This window comes from Mus caroli, chromosome 12 (genome assembly GCF_900094665.2).
Source record: "Mus caroli chromosome 12, CAROLI_EIJ_v1.1, whole genome shotgun sequence".
Classification (NCBI taxonomy): Eukaryota; Metazoa; Chordata; class Mammalia; order Rodentia; family Muridae; genus Mus; species Mus caroli.
In genome coordinates this window covers 79,828,179-79,844,605 of record NC_034581.1, presented here as the reverse complement: position 1 = coordinate 79,844,605, position 16,427 = coordinate 79,828,179, and the positions used below count along the sequence as shown (strand labels likewise).

The following is a 16,427-nucleotide window of genomic DNA, read 5'->3' as shown; positions in this document are numbered from 1 at the left end:
CTGGGACTCCAGACTGAGGCCAAACCTAGACCACTCCCTCCACCCTCAGTGGACCATAACTGTCTGGGTGACCTCCCTAACCACTTCTCCTCAGACAGTAGACCACAGAACTGCCACTAACCAAACTACCTTGCCCAGGAGGCTAAAATCAAACCCAGCTTAGAGAACTCCCACTGTTGGAATTAACCCCAGAGTCAAGGAAAATCAGGAGAGGAAAAGTTTAAATTTTGCCTTTCGCATAGCAGAACTCGAGGCATTCATTCCGTTGAAGGCCTGGGGGAAGGGATGCCTAAATGACCCCACTTGAAGGGAGAGGACACTCAGAAGTCCCCGAGAACTGTGATTTGCAAAGTCGAGAGAGTCCTGAAATTTTTAGTTCAACAACTGAAGCTGAATTCTGTCTTAAGGAGACAAGCCAGCTAAACATGAGGAATGTTTGTACTCTTGCTCTCTTCTTTTCCCTTGGCCCAGCTCTGGAAACAGTTGCAGAAAGATTGAAGCAACAAAGAACAGAAAGAAACAGACTCGACCCTCTTAAGACAACCCCCAAACAGAACGCAAGTTCTGGGTGATAAGACATGGCTGAAGTGCTCAGGACTCTACATAATCACAATCTTGATATAAATTTGGGTGCCTTACGGGGCTGGGGAGTCAAAAAGAAGATTACTCATTTGTATTCAGAGCAATCGTTGTAGGGCATTGGGTGCGCTCCTGGAATCCCAGCGTGTAAACGGAGCAGGCACATTTCCTAGTCCAAAGATCCCTGGCCATACAGCAAGACTCAAACTCAAAACAGCACCCAAAACGTAAGCAGATGGGTGAGTGAGTATAGGAGAGTGTGCTTTAGAGACTGAAGGCATAAAGAAGGAGTTCGGGGAAAATGAGTGGCTTCGGAAATGGCCTGGTATTCTTCGATTCCTCTGCCAATACATATCCCTACGCCTTCTCTATCTTTGACCTATCAGCATCTCAGGGTTTCCTGTTACCCCGCAATACCCCTTCACTGAGCGTCCAATAGACATTTAAGCACCTAGCCACAAAGGGAGCCCATCCCCCATCCTCACCATGCAGTGGACAGTGCTGCTTCCCATCCTCTTGCTCCATCCTCTGACCCATCTCTTTCTCGCTTCCTTGGCACCCTTCTCTAAACAGCTCTCCTTCCCTTCCCTTGCCTCCCTACTCTATTGCCTCTCTCCAGGTCTCTATTCATCAACCAGCACTCTCTAAACTCTTGTCCTATCTGCCCATCCCCAAGAACATTTTTTATAAAAAAAAGATCTCTGCTTTTAATTCAACACAGCAGCATTTTGGAACTCTTGTCCCGCTCCAAACAGAGGGAACGTATAGAAAATGGAACAAACCTCCCCTTACACAAAAACCCCCAGACAATACCAAGGTACAGCCAGGTGAGGGCTGTTTCTTACAGGAGTCTAGGTCAGGCAGCAACTGCCCATTCTGTCATTCTCAGGGACTCGATGGTCATTTCTACTTTATCCAGCCAGAGATCAGGCTAGACCGACCTCCCTGAGCATCATTTGCCACCTTGCCTTCCGTGTCCCATCTAGAACATAAGGTAGAAGCAAGACAGAATGGCAAGTTCAGGTCTGTGGAAAGGCCTGGCTTGTAGGTAGATTTGATTGAGTTTCTTGTTCCATGTGAGAAAGAGCAGATGAGAATTCCCTGTAGGCAACAACAACAACAAAAACATCTTGCAATCCTCATTATTATCATCGCAAGAAAATCGTGGCTAGGTTAGAATAACAGTTTCCAGCTGGGCAGTGATTGTGTACGCCTTTAATCCCAGCACTTGGGAGGCAGAGGCAGGCGGATTTCTGAGTTCCAGGCCAGCCTGGTCTAGTGAGCAAGTTCCAGGATAGCCAGAGGTACACAGAGAAACTCTGTCTCGAAAACCAAAACCAAAACCAAACAAACAAAAAAAGAATAATAGTTTCCTGAAAGATTATCTCTCAAAAGCTCTCCTCTAATTCTTCATGCTAAGCAAAACACCAACAAGAAGAGAGAAGATATAGCTAGTATCTTTCATGCGATAGGATAGTGTATTCTCCTGTTGTCACATTGTATCCCTCTGACGCTGCTGAGAAGGAGACCCTTTGTTGTCTGCTTTGACAGTGGAAGAAACTGACTTTCAGGTAGTTAAGCAGCATGCCAAGGATGCAGTATTTGCAAAGAATCAGGCTGCTGTCCTGATGCTCTTTTCCAGACCCTTCGCCCATCCGCCATGTAGTGGCCAGTGCTCCCTCCCAGGTCATTCCTTCTCTACGTGTTCCTCCCCACCGGGAAGTTCTAATCACCTGCCCAAACTTACTAAAATGAAACGGGGTGGGGGTGGAGGGGTGGGGTGGGCGTTTGAAGATCGTTTGTGAGATTTGCTAGACTATCTGGAAAAGGTGCTGACATCAGGAAGTAAGAAGGAGGATCCATCCCTGCCTCTTGGGACTAACCTACATTTCCTCCTTGGCTCAGGTTCCAAGAAAGCAGAGAGAGACATGCCCCAGAGCACACAGCAGAAAGGCTCGGGCAGGCGGTTTGAGGAGTCTGACCTGCTCTGGGCTAGGGAGGGCACTACCCGCGTTCAGAGCTACCCGGAGTACACTACTGTCATTTATCTGAAGCTGTCATTTAGGACCGGCCCCTCCTCCTTCTCCTCATGCCTGACCCTGCAAATACGCACGCACGTCCAGCACAGCTGCTTCCCAACCTTGGATGCCTTTAGGATTCGAATGTGTTTGAAGAGCTCTCTCCTTGACAAACTGTATTTGTCACGTGGGTCTGGCGGGAAGGGCATTTCCTAGTGATCCGGGACTTGGAGGAAAAGGAGACCCTTCGCCCTCCCTGCCTTGGCAAGCAGCCCCTTGAGCAAGGCATGTAGGTGGCAATAAGTACAGACAAACTGCGGGGTTTCTTGCTGGGTAGGAATGCCCAAGGGCCACACCTTCTTCAGCCCTCAGAGCCCTTCTCATGTCTGGACCTGTGATGGGGGTGGCGGTGCCAGGGAGTGGGTTGTCCGGTGTCTGGCTCCAACAACCGGTTTACTGTGATGATTCTATTTGTGTTCCCAGTGTTCTGTTTGACTTGGTAGCGGGGCGGAGTGCGAAGGGGAGGGGGGGGGCAGCAGGTTCACTCCAGTTTGTACTGGGTGGTTCCTGCAGCCACACCCAGGCATTAAAGCAGGTCCAGGCCCGGGCGCTGGGGATGCCTTTCCTGAGGGCCCTCGTGTGCAAACGCAAGGTGTGGGAAGTATTTCCTTTTGCTGGCTTAGCTAGGCGTGGCTGGCACTTCACCTATTCCTGTATTACTAACATCACTCAGATTCAGGCCAAAGGGCAGACCTACCAGAGTCATGACACCCTGAGATCCGGCCGGGATTGGGGATGGGTGGTCAAACTCGTCTGGGCTAGATTATCGTATATTATTACCCAGAGGCACCTTAATCTTTGCTTCTAAAATAACAAAAAAACGCAAAACAAACAAACAAACAAAAACCCCCAAAGCCAAAAACAAACAACAAAAACGACGACAAAAAACTCCATATAGTGCCACATTTGTTTTTTGGTTTTTGTTTGTTTGTTTGTTTGTGGCTTTTTCGAGACAGGGTTTCTCTGTATAGCCCTGGCTGTCCTGGAACTCACTCTGTACACCAGGCTGGCCTCGAACTCAGAAATCCACCTGCCTCTGCCTCCTGAGTGCTGGGATTAAAGGCATGTGCCACCACCGCCAGATGATAGTGACACATTTGTAATCAAATAGTGAGAAGGGAGGAAGCTGAGGCAGGAGGATTATCACAAGTTCAAGACCAGACTGGGCTACATGAGACGATGTCTCAAAAATCAAAGTAGAAAAATTAATTAATTAAAGTCAAGTCAAATAAAACAAAGTAATCTAATATCTGACGTTTGTGCTCTGTTTGGGGGTACGGTTGTCCCCTGAGAAGTGTGGGTTTGCATATATTCCTTTCAGACAAGGTAAAGGCATTCAAAGAAAGCAGCCTTCGAGGTCAGACTAAGGATTTCCCTCCTTCTTTGTAAGTGGCTCTGTCTAGAAGGGAAATCTCCGGCTTATGGGAAACAACAGCTAGCCCTTACACTACCATAGTCCAGGCACTGTTCCTTTGTTTGCTGCTGTTGCTATGTGTCTGGGTTTTGGATTTTTTTTTAAAGATTTATTTATTTATTATATGTAAGTACACTGTAGCTGTCTTCAGACACTCCAGAAGAGCGAGTCAGATCTCGTTATGGATGGTTGTGAACCACCATGTGGTTGCTGGGATTTGAACTCTGGACCTTTGGAAGAGCAGTCAGGTGCTCTTACCCACTGAGCCATCTCACCAGCCCTGGGTTTTGGATTTTAAAGACAGGGTTTCTAACCTAGGCTGGCCCCAAACTCATTATGTAGCCAAAAATTTTGAAGTGTTGTTCTGTCTCCTAAGTGTATCTATCTTCCAGACGTGAACCCCTATTCCCAACTAATCAGGCAGGATTCTAGACATTTTTATAAAAATTCACTGATAGCCCAAAACAGACTAAAGAGGTGAGTAGGTGAATACTGTTATTATCATCATCACATTATATAGACGAGAGATGGAGGCAGAGAAGTCAAGAAAATTGCCAAATATGACACACTTCTATGCGACCACAGCAGTCTTGGACAGACGCTGTCTGGTCCAGGATCCATGGTTTACCTGTAGTGTTCCTGCAGGGCCATATTGTGCTAGGGTAGCTACATTGATTCAAATTATACCCACAAGTCATTTCTCTGGCTCCTATTGTCAATTTTGGAAAGAACCTTTTTACTGTGAGCCCTGGAGTAGCCTTCTAAAATGCAAGAATTTCCTGGCTGAAGGTGACAGTCCCTGACCCCAGGTAAACAAAAGGACCTTCGGAAGGGCATCAGCTTAAATGAGCTTCTCACCCGTGTCACTGACAGGAACAAAGCCCACACAATGACACTCAGGCCTGTCATGAATGAGCATTTTGCCCAAGAGGTGGGTGTGTAATTCCCAGGGGCTCCTTGACACGCTAGGGACTGACAGAGCCAGGGTGGTGTTAACCTGGTGTAACCCAGCATGTTGAGCTGGCAAGACTGCAGCAGAGAGCCCTTCCCTGAAGAAAGTAGCCCCGACTCAGACGCCTGGGTGATGAAACCACTTCCTTTCCAAGAGTGTCTGGCAGGGCTACAGGCTTTGTTCCTGAGGTCACTGGCTACCTGGATGTGATAATATGTGTTGTGGGCTTGAGACAGTTAGAATCTTCTCAAAGAGAGACCAAGGTAGGTAATTACATCACCTACATTAACCAAACCTGTGGAGTCCTTCAGGTGGCTGATGTAGATTCAAAGACTTAATTCTTAAGTAATCTATGAGGCATGTTTGCTTAAAATCCCATTTGACTGGGGAAGAAGTAAGAGACTGAGAATCTAACCTTCCCAAGTCAATACAAGCAAGGCAAAGTCCAAACTCACTTTGACTTCCTGGAGTATACTCAATTTCCTTCAGAGTCAAGGAAGATGATGTGGAGCCAAGGGAGCGTCTGCCAAGATTTCTATACTGACATGAGGATTCAAGGCCTCAAAGTCCAGTTGACTGGGGATCCTTGGGACCCATGCCTGCAGAGTGCCATCTCATAGGCCACTTTAGAAGTTCATGGGTTAGAGGTGACTACAGTAACCCCACAGTCTGCTATGAGTCTCAGAATGGCTTGGAGCTTCACTGACTCAACAGGATGGAAAAAGGTTGGAAACAGAGAGATGGCATATTAAGCAGGCAATCTTATCTCTGGGCATTTGTCTGGACATCGTGTCCATCTGGACTTCAATTCTGTTCTATAGCTGGGCAAGTACCTTTCAAGACTAAAGACTATGACCTTGTCTTTCTTCTTTATCACCCATTCCTTCCCTGTCCTCCATCATGACCAAGTCTTACTATATATATCTGGCTATACTGGAACTTCTTGTGTAGACCAGGCTGGCTTTTAACTCACTGAAATCCTCCTGCCTCATTCTCCTTTCTATTTTTTATCCTAGACTTCTCCTCTCACCCCCTGGGTTTAAATCCTGCTCAAAGAACCAGAGATGTAACAACCCACCACCACAGTACTGGTGCCTGATTTCTGTGGAGTACCCACCTCTATACCCATTAACACTGAAAAGAAGGCACTATGGTATAATGGTTAGTGCTGTCAAGTTGACAGAATCTAGAACCACTATGAAGCAAGAATTTGTGGGAGATTATCTTAATTGTGTTAATTAATGTAGGAAGACTCAGTTTAATTGTGGGTGAGACCATCTCTTAAACTCTTTAAAGAAGCAAAGGACAACGAATACATTATTTATAAACAGTTAATTTTCTAAATTTTCATTACTTTGTGCCTAGTTACCTCATTTATAAGATTAGAAGATCTATATATCTTAATCTCTTAGTTGTTACTATGATTTAAAAAAAAAATCTACTCTTCCCAAAGCAAATTAAGGGAGGAATAGTTTATTTTGGTTCACAGTACAAGGCTGTGGTCCTTCATGGTAGGGGAAGTTAGGAAGAATGGAGCTTAAGACAGGTGATGAATTACATTTCATCTGCAATCAGAACTGGAGAAATGGGTCAGTGGTTAAGAGCACTGGCTGCCCTTCCAGGGGACCTGGGTTCAAATCCCAGTACCCACATTGAAGCTCATGGCTGTCCAGTTGCAGGGAATCTGACATTTCACCTATAATCAAGAAGCAGTGGACAATGAATGTAGGTATTCAGCTGGTTTTCTGTCTCTCTCTCTGTCTCTCTTTGTCTCTCTCTGTCTCCCCCCACCTCTGTGTGTGTGTGTGTGTGTGTGTTTCTTTTTCTCTCTTTTGTTCAATCCAGGACCCCAGACATAAGGAATGGCCTCACCCACTACTAAATGTGTCTTCCTACATTAATTAACACAATCAAGAATATCTCCCACAGATCCCTGCTTCAGAGTGGTTCTAGATTCTGTCAAGTTGACAACACTAACCAGTACACCATAGTGTTTGCTTTTGGGGGCTAATAGGTATAGAGGTGGGGGTGCAAGTACTCCACAAAGATCAGGTACCAGTACTGTGGTGGTGGGTGTCACATCTATGGTTCTGTCTTGATTATGCTAAGATGAGCTATCACCTACTGGACTAGTGTTCCTAGTCACTGTGCCATGTCCTGTCTTCATCTCTTTAGTCCTTTCCGCAGAGACCTAGCAACAAACACTCTTAGAACTGCACAGTGGACTCATTCGACTAGGTGAGGGGGTCTTGAGAAATTCCTCAAGGCCAGTTTTCCTGATAATTTTAATATGTCAATTTGGGGAGGCAGCCAAAGCTGTTCATTTGTAACAGCTGCTGAGAAATCATGTCAACACCTTGGGATAGATTCTCTCTGTTGGACACAGAGGTTAGGCTGAAAGTCATGAAACCTAAAATAATTATTGGGCAACAGCACGGTAGGGGATTACAGGCACAAAATAAACAACCTTTAAAAAAATCCACATGCCTTGGCTGCCATCCCTCGCTCTAGCCATCCTCACCTCCTTTTCTTAGACTGTCCTCTCAGCCTGATGGTTGAGCACATCTTCGTAGATTTAACTGCCCTCACTTGTAACCTAGGGTAATTCAAACCCACGTGTGTACTAAATATAAGTTGATGATGATCCAGCCTGGGACAGAAAGGGAGCGACATCACGGGGTGAGTCCCTACCACAAAGGAGGGTCAAGGGGAAAGGCTGTTTTATCTCAAATCTGAACAGAGGAGTAGATTTCCTGTGAAGTCAGATGAGAAAAAGAAGAAAGAAGAAACACACACACACATACACAAAACCACCTTTTGACTCCATTGCATGAAGTAATTTACAGCGGGTCCTGACCCGTGGGAGAACTTCAAACACCTAAGCGGTGTATTTGTGGTTTGATTCTGGGGTTGACACATGTTACTTTTAGTTCATGGCTACAGTTTCCAATCCTCTGAGCTCTTACGTTATGGTTTCGCTGTGGTCACACACATCTCTCCACTGTTCTAGTGGAACAGTGAGCTGCAGGGATACCCCCACAGACAGACCAAGGAGGACAGGCACAGCTCTATGTCATTTTGTTGATTCTGCCCACCTCATGGGTTGAGAAACCAAGGCTTACTACAAGTAAAATATATGACCTAGGGTCACATGGGTAGGAAGGTGCAGAGCCTGGCTTCTCATGTGGCTGCTACAACAGGGGCTTCTTTGTCAAATTATACAGTACCGTATATATACCACACACTTTCTTCTCTCTACACCCTCTTTGAGCTATGATTTGCCCCCTTTCTGCTGCATCCCTACCTCCGATACTATTTGTGCTCTTCCCATCTGTTGCACACATATGGGTATGGGCACGACAGTACGCACACACACACATACACACACACACAATTTCACTGTTTTGCTGCTCCAATCTAGAATAGTCAGTTCATCATCCTTCTTTAAAAAGGAGATTATTTTTTGAGGCATAGTCTCCAGTGCCCCCAGGCTGATCTCAAATTTACCAAGTAGCTAACAGTGTCCTTGAATTCCTGACTCTCTTGCTCCACCTCCAAAGTTCTGGGACTAAAGTCTTGTGGCACTATGTCTGGCAAAACCACTCTGGATTTTGTCAGGACCACTGACCTTGGTTCTTATTGGTCAGCATCTTGTACTGTGGGCTTTACTGACTGTATAGACTGCCTTCTAACTAAACAACAAGACTTAGGAGTCAAGGCTACTCTTCATTCCTCTTTGTGTCCCTCTAGCCTCAGCCTAGAATCAGGCACACAGTAGGTGCTAATTAAAAGTCTGATTAGGGCTGGAGAGAAGGCTCAGCAGTCAAGAGCACTTGCTTTAGGGTTAGGGCTAGGATTAGGGGTAGAGTTAGGGTTAGGGTTAGAGTTAGGGTTGGGGTTAGGGCTAGAGTTAGGGTTAGGATTAGGGTAAGGGTTAGGCATAGGTGTAGGGTTAGGGTTAGAGTTAAAGTCGGGGTTAGAGTTTGCTGTTCTTGCGGAGGACTCAAGTTCAATTCCCAGAACTCATATAGAGCAGCTCACACTTTGCTATAATTCCAGCTCCAGTGGATCTTATGCCCTCCTTCAGCCTCTAAGATCACTCCATGTTTGTAGTGCTCGTATGCATATGTGAATATATATGCATATGTGAATACTCAGATACATATACATGCACATAACAGATGCACATAAGAATTTATATAAACAACTTCAAATTAATGAAGGGACTCTCTAGAGATATATTGCAAACATGTACTCTACACAGGCTGTTTTCGGCAAGCAGGACTCATTCTTAGCCCAGGTACACTGTCTTGGAACCCTTTTGGTAATGCCTTCTCGATAAATAGGTGATCCATGAGAATTCAATGAATGGGAGAATGAACCACCACCTCAGTCATTTGAGAGTTTGGTGCTCTAGTCTCTTTCATTGCTGTGACAATGCACTCTGACAGCGAGCATCTTGTTGAGGAAAAGGTTTCTTTCATTGAACACTTCCAGGCCATCACTGAGGCAACTCCAGTCAGGAACCTGGAGGCAAGATCCAAAGAGAAATGTGGCTTGCCTGTTGAATCATACCTGACAACTTCATTTTACAGCCCGGGAACACATACATGTACAGGAAGTGGCGTTGCTCACAGTGAGCTGGATCCTCTGGAAATCAATCAACAATCATGAGTCCCGTGTCCCTCCCCCCCCCCCCACACACACACTCTGCCCAGACAGCCTCAGATTTAGCCAATCTGATTTAGCCAGTTCCTCCATGATTGAGGTTCTCCTGTCTGATGACTCTAGCTGGGTCAAGCTGACAGTTAAAGCTAAGTAGGAGAGTTGGGCAAATTATCACAGCATCTCCGAGATGCTTCTGTTCCTTCATGCATACAGCAGAAGTGCTTCTTAGAGAGGTTGTGCTAGAACTCACGACAGTCCCTGAAACGGGATAGCTACCGCAACTACCGCTGTCCCCATCAGTACATTGTAAACCTTTGTGGGAAACGATTCCAGCATCTCAGAAACAGAGAGGAGATGGCCACAAGTCTGATGGGCGTAGCAGGGTGGAAAATTGCTGCCTGAGCGGATGAAAACAACGACGACGGGCCCCCTCCCCCGCCCCGCCTCCACCCTTCCTCCTACTGCTATTTGCTGGGGTTTAGGTTTTGTTTTGTACTTGCTTGTGGCCAACTTGGAACCCCCATGGTGTCTCCCTTTGGAACCCTAAGAACAGTTGCTGCAGGGGCCCCCGCTTTTCCTTTCTTTATTAAGAAAAGGAAACAGGAAATTGAATGTAAAAACCCTCCAACTAGAGTCACACAGAAGTTGTGAATGTAACCACACCCCCGCCAGGAAATGAAAGTATAGTTGTCACCGTGATGTTCCTTGCCTTTCGTCGCCCACTTGGTGTTTTTCAGATTTGAGTTAGATAGTGGAGATGAAAGGGCTGAACTTTGGGCAGGAGGGCTATCACTGGGCCATTGCGGACTGGAGCACTGATTTGATACGCTATAAAAAGAGAAGTATCAACACAGTTCTTTCAGATGTCACCTACTGGAGGGAAGAGGGGGCACAGCAGATTCTGACCTGTTTGTTTTGGCCCATGTAGCATGTTTTTAAATCCCTCCGAGTTTAAAAACAGAGGCTGCAAGCACGTTCATGCAAAGACTTGGAGTCCAGATTCACGCATGGGCCTTGTGGAGGGAAAAGCAGCTGCCCAGCTAATGCAGGGATCTATTCCTTTGTGCTATCTGCCTGAAGTCAAGGGGTGTTTGCAATTTCAGGCTTTTATCACATGTAAGCGAAAGGCAGACACAAAGCTGCTATTCCCCAGGACAGAGATGGAAGCCTTTGACACCCCAAGTCTGTATACTCCATCCTTTGTTTTGGCTTATCCAACGTGGTTCCTCTGATTCTAAGTGATTGGTCTGCTACCCTAAAGACAACTATGTATTTTCCTAGCCTGAGCATAATGAAAACTATGGCATTTTCTTTGTTGTTGTTGTTGTTTAAATTTGATCTATCTATGTATCTATCTATCTATCTATCTATTGTGTGTGTGTATGCATGTGAAGGTCAGAGGACAACAATAATTGGTTCTCTCCTTACACTATGTAAGTCCTAGGAATAAACTCTGGGTGTCAGGCTTGGTGACAGTGAGCCATGTTGCTGGCCCTTGTTCCGTTCCTTACATTTTTCTAGATTCTTTTATTTTATGTGTATGAGCGTTTAGCCTGCATGTACATACACACCCACACGCATGTGCACACATACATCCCACATGTGTGCTTCATGCCTACAGTTGTCAGAAAAAGGCTTTGAATCTCCTGGAGGTAGAGTTACAGATCATTGTGAATCTCCATGTGATGTGGGTGATGGATATTGAACCTGGGTCTTCTGCAAGAATGACAAACGCTCTTAACCACCAAGCTGTCTCTCCAGGGACTCATTTGGTTATGTTGATATAACAGTCTTGCTATGTAGCCCAGGTTGACCTTGAATTCTTCATCCTCTTGGGTGCTGGGATTATGGGCATTTGCCACCATGTTTGGCTGTATCAGACCTCTTACTTTGCCATCAAACACTCATTCCTGCTTCTTCTGCAACTGGACTCCAGTTATCTTTCAGGCAACCACCCACTTTTGTCTTAGTCTCTGCAGTACATCAAGGTGACTATATGGCCTGCCTCCCCAGTAGACATACAACAAAGGTATGACCAATCAGATCCTTGCTCAATTTTCCAACCATAGCGATTGGTTCAGATATGGGCACATGACCTTGGTGAGTCCTACTGATACCTTGCGTGGAGAGAGGAGGTTCTTACCCTAGCCTAGAATAGAGGAGGTAATGATGTTCTTACACTAGCCTAGAACCTGGAGCATGGAGCCTTAGAGTTGCCATGGGTCCCCTAACAGGAGGAAGCTGAGAGTTACTCCAGCTTGCCAAGGAGATTTGCTGAGAGAGAAGGACAGGCCCTGGATCTCCTTGAAGCAGCCTGTCCTGGACAATTCAGTTCTATGAGGAGCTTCTTAGAGAAACTAGGCTGACCCTTTCTTTGTAAGTCTCCTACCTGAAGTCACCCTGGGAAGCAAACGTGGCAGAAGCAGGAGACAGGACACTTGGGTACTCCCCAACGACCCATTTAATTTCAACCAAGGCCTCCGGAGAGCAAAAAGGCCTCTATGTTCTTTTTCCTTTCTTTTTTAATGATATAATTCATTCCTATTTTAATTGCAATAATAAAAACAAAAAAGCAAATCACACAAACAAAAAAGGTAAAGTGTTCCCCTCTTCCCCCTCCAAGCCACTCTCTAGAGGTTTGCTATGTAAACTATGGTTACTATTGTAGCTATGGTTACTGATAATGTTGTTTTAAAAATTACCACTCTTGCAAAAATAAAAACTTGGCACTTACATTTACCTACTGGGTACTAACTCCATCCTAAGGGCCTGTCGTTTCTCATTTGGGCTTTGTTGTGGCTCACACTGACTATTTGAGGTCCACACAAAAGAACGCACGGCATAGAAAGGGTTAAGTTGCAACTCTAACAGAATGAAATCATCTGACTTCAGAGCCCAGGTTCCTTCCCAGTCACTTAGCTCCAGTGGCTGTTGAGACGCCCATTTGTGCATATTTAACTAAACCACCATGGGCCGATGTTACACATTCTGTTCACAGTTCTCTCTCATCTGACCATCATCTTTGTCATCACCTCATATCACTTTCTAGATGAGACAGTCAAGCTCTTGGATGGCAAAGTGGTACATGCCTCAAGGAGGCAGAGGTGGGGGGAAGACCAAGAGTTCAATGCTAGCCTTAGCTACATAGCAAGTTGGAAGTAGGTCTGGATTACACGAGACCCTGTTGAGGTCTCCTACCTCTGCTTCTCTCCCTGGTCACTGAGGAAAAAGCAAAAACAAAAACTAGCCTCAAGCTGTTGTCTGAAAAACATCTGCAGGCACAGGTGGTTTGCAGGGATGACACCTCAGTAAGTTAGTGACCAATCGATCCCAAGACATGTAGAAAACAATAGCATCCTCAGAGGATGAAGGGACAGTGGGTGGCGTTAGCCTCAGAGTATCGCTAAGCTTCAAGCCCGTTTGGTCGTTGGCTGAGGGTACCTGCCCTCACCGCTCCAGATGTGTCGGGGAGGGACTATGTATCAGGCCCATTTTTATTTCCGGAGCCTAGTATGGCTTGCCTGGCTCGGGCTAAGTGCTCAAGGCACATTAACTGAGTGAACACATTAAGGGAGCACTTGTTGACTACTCAAGGGCAGGGCATCCAGTAGTGAGACTCATCCCAGTGCTGTGTGGAGAGGCTGTGAAGCTTTGCGGGTGACACGACTGACCTGGATTCATAAGCGTTCATCCCCAGTGATGTCATGCTGACGTTCATACACAGGATTTCCACACATCTGCTCTCATCTGCCACACTGGGGTGGAACCCACACCCTGCACACCACCAATAGTGAGGGTTTTTTGTCATCGTTGTCGTCGTTGTTGTTTTGTTTATATGTTTATTGGTTACTTCAAGGGCAGCACAGAGTGATGGCTGCTGATTTGGGATCTGATTTTGGGATCTGGAGCCAGTCTGTCTTTGTTTAGATCCTAGCTTTGTCATTCACAAAATCTGTGGCCTTAGGCATGTTATTTAACTTCGAAGTGGGTGGGCGGTGTGTTTGCCCAGCAGTAAAAGGGGGATGCTTACCTACTTGGGGGGGGGGGGCTATGCCGTAAAGGTGTGAGGCTTGCATGAGGTGACCCGTATAAGACATTCAGCAGGACAGGTAGAAAGCCAAAGGGTACCCTGACTGTAAAGAGCCCAGTTGTTTGACCTTTTAAAGAAGGATCAGATAGCAAGGTAGCTCACACCTTTAATCCCGGCACTTCCAAAGCAGAGCGCAGTTCCTGTGAGTTTGAGCTAGCCTGGTCTACATAGCAAATTCTAGGCTGGCTGAGGCTACACAGTAAGACACTGTCTTAAAAAAAAAAAAATCTCTTTCCTTTGGGCCCATGGCGCCAGCAAGATGGGCAAGTGTCGTGGTCTCCGAACTGCCCGGAAGCTCTGCAGTCACTGACAGGACCAGAAGTGGCATGATAAGCAGTACAAGAATCCATTTGGGGTGCCTCTCATGCAAAGGGAATTGTGCTGGAAAAAGTAGGGTTGAGGCCAAACAGCCAAATTCTGCCATCAGGAAGTGTGTCAGGGTGCAGCTCATTAATTATGGCAAGAAGATCACAGCGTTCGTGCCCAATGGTGGAACTTCATTGAGGAGAATGATAAGGTTCTGGTTGCTGCATTTGGTCGGAAAGGTGATGCTGTAGGTGATGTTCCTGGAGTCCGCTTTAAGGTGGTTAAGTAGCCAATGTTTCCCCGTTGGCTCTATACAAAGGCAAGAAAGAAAGGCCAAGATCATAAAATTTAACAATGGAAACACAGTAATAAATTTTCATATTCTGAAAAAAAAATCAAGATCAGATTGCTCAGTGTGGGGGCACAGACCTTGAAAATCCCAGAGTCTGAGATAGGAGGATCAGGAATTCAAGGCCATTGTTGGATACATAGCAAATTCGAGGACAGCTACCTGAGATTCTCTCCCCCCCAGCCCCACAAACCAAAATAAACACACAAATTAAAAAGAAAGTCTTTAAATGACAACACAGCATCCTATCCTGGTTTTTGCCCATTGTGCCCCGAAAAGCCAGTTAACTGCTGATCTTGAAATAGCACACAGGTTGAGCACAGGAGCTATTGTTTTAACTTGCTCTCATCCCTGGATGGTGTTCCAATTCGTTATTAGTTTCTTGGCAGTTGAAGTACATGCCTTTCTGGGTGATGGTAACCCCTAAAACACATAATCCTTTAATACCCACCCTCTCTGTGCTCCTGCTCCGCCTTGTGGTCACAGCCTGTCTTCCCATCTTCTCTCTTTCCCCTAAGTGGCCCAGCGTCATCTCATTTAAAGTAAGCTATTCCAGCCCCTGCAGCTGTTGTAAAGCCATGGACTAGGGTATCAACCCTCTTCCAACCTCTCTCCTGCAGGCTCCCAATCACATGGCTGCTCTTTTCTCCTCTCTGTCAAAGCAGGAGAGCTGTCAAGATGCATAAGCCTCAAAAGGAACTGTTTAAAATTTTGAAAATTTCCCCCAGATGCCAATTCTATGCCCACATTCCCACAGCCAGTTTACTCCTGGGATACTACCACTCTAGTTCTACCTTCAGGAGGCATCTCTGAGTGTGAGAGCAAAGGGTTTAGGGTAATATTTATGTGTATGTGCACGCACACATTGATGATATGCCATCACAAAATTATTCCCAGGGCTGTATCAGAGGTTAAATTAAGTAACCTAAATTAAATAATGCATTTACAAACCCAATTTGTAGTTGGGGGCTTCCTCTGGCCTTACCTTGGCTTTTTTAGATGTATATATCTCAGATGTCCCTAGAATTGATGAAGTCCTTGACCCTGGTTTGGTGTAATTGGGTCAAGCACTGGGTGCTCCACACTTTCTCCTGTGCCCCAGTCCCTGAGGCCAGCATCGTTAAGGTGTGACCTGGGCAGAGATGGCAGCCAGCCCAGTGATGGAGCTATGACGTCCTCACCACCATCATCTACGTCCTGGGACTTAAACCCAACCTCACTCGTGCTAGGCAAGTTCTACCGCTGAGTTTCAGCCCGGGCACTCCCTCGTTTATTTTTTATTTTGGGAGAGTCCTGCTAAGCCACTTAGGTAGGCCTTCGGCTTGCAATGGTCCTGTTTCGGCTTCCTGAATCCCTGGGATCACACTGATATGCACTACCGGGTCGCACTGGCTGGAAGTTCTGATGCTCATGGTAGAGTCACGACTGGTTGGGTAGATCCGTGGTGGAATTGAAGTCTGGCATGGTGGGAGCCTGGCGCTCTCTGGAGAGGACTGTGAGATCCAGATGCCCGTTGAATACTCCATGAATTAGTTGGGACGGGGCACAGAAAAGGCAGATGCTGATTGGTCACATGGGGCCGTCTCTCGCAACATCGCACCCGTGTAACACAGCGATTGGCCAGCTCTGTTTTTGTCCCTGCCCTTAGGGTTTGGAGGCAGATAATTCAGGACGTCCTATATTCTTTGTCAGATTTCCCAGGACAAAGCACACTGACACTGCCTGCAAGTTCAGTCTCTAGCCCCCGTGACAGAGGAAGCTTTACTGCGGAAATGTGGCTTCTGCTCAATGCAGTCATTCATTCAACAGATACTTGCTGGGCAGCCTGAGTGGTAGACTAAGCGAGAACTCATCTAGATGCCCGTGGTCCCAGTGGGCTGCAGAGTACTCAACTAAGTACTCAGGCAAAAGGCAAACAAACATGCCAGCGGAGAGCTCCTGACCCAGGGCTGGAAGAGTTAAAACAACTTATTTGAGTCAGCATCAGAAGG

General features: G+C 46.3%; 1 pseudogene; it reads left to right on the top strand.

The window, feature by feature from the left end:
* Nucleotides 1-14,040: 14,040 nt before the first annotated feature.
* LOC110307454 lies at nucleotides 14,041-14,432 on the top strand (annotated as a pseudogene).
* Nucleotides 14,433-16,427: the final 1,995 nt, after the last annotated feature.